This window comes from Limulus polyphemus, unplaced genomic scaffold, assembly GCF_000517525.1.
Source record: "Limulus polyphemus unplaced genomic scaffold, Limulus_polyphemus-2.1.2 Scaffold8524, whole genome shotgun sequence".
NCBI classification, from domain to species: domain Eukaryota; kingdom Metazoa; phylum Arthropoda; class Merostomata; order Xiphosura; family Limulidae; genus Limulus; species Limulus polyphemus.
In genome coordinates this window covers 3,586-7,081 of record NW_013674134.1, presented here as the reverse complement: position 1 = coordinate 7,081, position 3,496 = coordinate 3,586, and the positions used below count along the sequence as shown (strand labels likewise).

At 32.8% G+C, this 3,496-nt stretch overlaps 1 long non-coding RNA gene across 1 annotated transcript in view; it reads left to right on the top strand.

The window, feature by feature from the left end:
• LOC106475405 overlaps window positions 1-3,375 on the top strand; it is a 22,007-nt gene extending 18,632 nt beyond the window's left edge. Inside the window, exon 3 of the long non-coding RNA XR_002608866.1 lies at window positions 3,363-3,375. This is a non-coding gene — a long non-coding RNA (uncharacterized LOC106475405). The remainder of the gene's footprint in view (window positions 1-3,362) is intronic.
• Window positions 3,376-3,496: the final 121 nt, after the last annotated feature.

Below are 3,496 nucleotides of genomic sequence, written 5' to 3'. Positions count from 1 at the left end.
TTTAAGGTTCCAATTGTCGTTAACATGCATATATAGAAGACATTTAAGGTTCCAGTAGTCGTTAACATGCATATATATATATAGAGGACATTTAAGGTTCTAGTAGTTGTTAACATGCATATATAGAGGACATTTAAGGTTCCAATAGTCTTTAGCATGCATATATATAGAGGACATTTAAGGTTCCAATAGTCGTTAGCATGCATATATATAGAGGACATTTAAGGTTCCAGTAGTCATTAACATGTATATGTAGAGAGAACATTTAAGGTCCCAGTAGTCGTTAACATTACTGTTTACCTGTTAAATTAGTTAATTTGAAACAAATTAAAATAAGGAATAATTTATTTTAATACAATATGTGAAAAACAGTAGGTGTTAGGGTTGGGTTAAAAATGTAGATTTTTAGAAAGCATGTGTTAAGTGCTATTTTTTAAAGACTAGCATGACCTCTGGTGTTAAATTCATTCTTTACAAGATAGAAAGTACTGATTTTACATATTTATGCTTTCACAGTATATATTTTATGTCAAACACTAATGTATTAGTCTCATAATAGCAATGATTTAATAATTTCAGACCTTTAATAAAAAATAGTTATGGAAAAAATACTTGTCCGTATAGGTAAAATATAGCAATAAAGCATATTGTCCATGATACAGATCTTATTGTCCTGAGTGTTGGACAATATAAATTTGCCCTCTCTGAGTTTTAAACTATTTTTATATTGATTTATATGGTGGCTTTCTTGGCAAAACAAAACTTGATGTGGTTGAATGCAAAATATTCTAAGCCTAATTCATCTTCTCAAGTGAAAAATATTTTGCATCATTACAAGTCAAGTGCAGGATTAAATGATAAAGCAAGCTTTAAATAAATCAAGACTGTAGTTGTTGCATGACTTAGTTATAAAAATCCTTTTTACTAGCAAAATATCACCAAACAGAGCTTTGAACTGGAAACCATATTGGCTTGTACAGTTGAAAAGAACGTGAAAAGTGATTTCATTATGCATTTAGATCACTAGCCTATGACCTCCCAAAACTGAAATGTAGGCAGTTACATCAAACCATTGCGATTGAGGCTAAGAAAGAATGTCTGGTATTTTAAGTTTTTTTTTTAAATTCTGATGTGTAATTTTCTCTTGTGGGTAGGATGCGCTCACAAACAATGTTCCCGCTAATATTTTTAATCCATGTGTGGAATGAATTTTTTCATGTGCACCAGTATCAAGGTGATGTGCACTACCAGTTTTTTTTTAAGGGCAGGGGGTATTTTTAGACCATTGACCCTATTGGAACATTAGGCCGCTTTGCAATTGTACCAGTTGGTTATTTGGGCTTTAGGTCTATCGACTGCTAGGGTCATTAAGGCCGTCAACGTGTTGAGACTCCTCATCATTACTGAGGATGTGTGCAACACTTGATTGGTTGTTGTGCAGCTTAGAGGGAACACTGCTTACAAGTTAAGTTATAGTTGATGACTGTTACTTTCCGGTATTTATGATTATGAAACAGTCATATTGTCAACAGTGATGATGTATGTTAGGCTACAAATTATTTGAAATTTGAAAATATGTGTATCAAGTGACTCATTTTGGCTGCAAGCTTATTTAATAGTTCATGTAAATTTGAATAGTTTTTAGGGTTAAATATTCTTTAAAAAACTGAAAGATTTTTCCAGTAACTTCTATCAAGGCTCCAGAAATGTTTCACTAATTTTTCATGTGTCTGGCTGGTTACAAACAGTGCTGTAGTGGCCTGGCTTCAGTAAAAAAAAACCAGTATTAAATATTACAGTTTCTCTTCCCTACTTTTCCATATCCTCTCTCTTCTCCATTTCCTTCCCAATTTTGGCCCTTTTTTTTTCCATGGCTCCAAATGTTTCCAATTTTTAGTGATGATAAAAAAAGGGGGGCGAGCTACCCCTCAAAATTACTCAAGTCTTTTGTGTTATTTCTTCGATTGGTGTAATTGTTTTTTGTTTTTCCATTGGAGTACTGTCATATTTAACTTAAAAGTAAACAATTTTACATATCCGAGATTTTTCCATTTTAATTTGAATAAAATTGATAATAATGATATTAATATCTATTAGTTGTTCAAAGTGTATCTATGAAAAGTATCATCAGCTGATGTGATATGATCCGGCCTGTAAATTGCATTAATCTTCTGTGTATATCCAGTGCAGATTTGAATTCTGGTCACATGATCTACAAGTTACTATTATACAGAGACAACATAAACCTACATTTGCAATAGTTTTTGGCCACAAATCATAAATTCATGGTACAAAAATGGTAATTTTTTATTTACATTGAGAGTATACTCCCCTTTAAACCAGCCAGAAACAACAGTGTGGTTTTATCTAGTATGAAGTGATTGCCGAGATATACTTTGTGCCAATAACACACATCCTTCTAAATTTTTGTGCCCGATATAGTTTTTAGTAGCAGTTAGTGCTGGACACATGTTAATTCCACACTCAGAGATGTGTACCAAATAATTAGTGGCAAACATAATTAAAAGAGTTCAAACTGTCACTGATTGGTTCATCCTAAAATAAACAAATACTTCAAGGAAAATCAAACCAACTCCATTTTCAAGTCATATATAACAGTAGCTGGCAATGAATTCACAGTACTAGCATGTGTTGAATAGCCTACCTCGGCCAATGCCTGGGGCCTAAATAGATTGAAATGGCATTCAGTCTTACTAGGTGTAAATAGTCAGTAGCTTATGTATGTTGCTTTCCATTTTAGCCAAATCTCTACATGCATATAATATATACATATAGTTATAAGTTGCCTTATACTTCATCGAGGCATAGACCTGGACTAACATTAGTAGCAATATAACATTGCAGATGTCCTGATGCCAATCAAATGGCTTAGATATAGGTATTAGCAATTGGTTGAGAAGTTAAAGCTGGAGATATTATATGTATAATGCTTTATATTTAGTGTTATTATTACTGCTAGATTACAGACCAGAAAATAATTGTGTCCATATGTAGCTTCAATTTGATACACTTCTTAGAGTGTGAAATTAGCAGATGCTCAGATTGAAGTTTAGATCTCTGTTCTTAAAGCTTCAGCCATGTAGCAGTATTTATATAATATAGGAAAGGACAAAAGTTGACTGTAATATTGTTGAGAATAATCATGTATTTCAAGAGAAAAACAAACAAACTCACAATAAATGGACACTTGCTAATATCTTCTGACACCTAGGAATTTGAGGACTATGTTTGAATGGCTCTTAAAAAAAAACATCTATGTCTGACTCTTGTAACTTCAAGAATAATATGATTTCAGAGCCTGTCCCTCATTTCCCCAAATCACTTCAAGTGAATAATTCAAGATGGTTCTCTAGTTTGACCAGTACAGTTTTTGGACTGTTTGTCTCACCTACTACTAGGCATGACATGGTATTATACTGAAAGAAATATTTTTTTTCTCCATGGGCAGTGCAACAATTGCCAAGTACTACAAGAC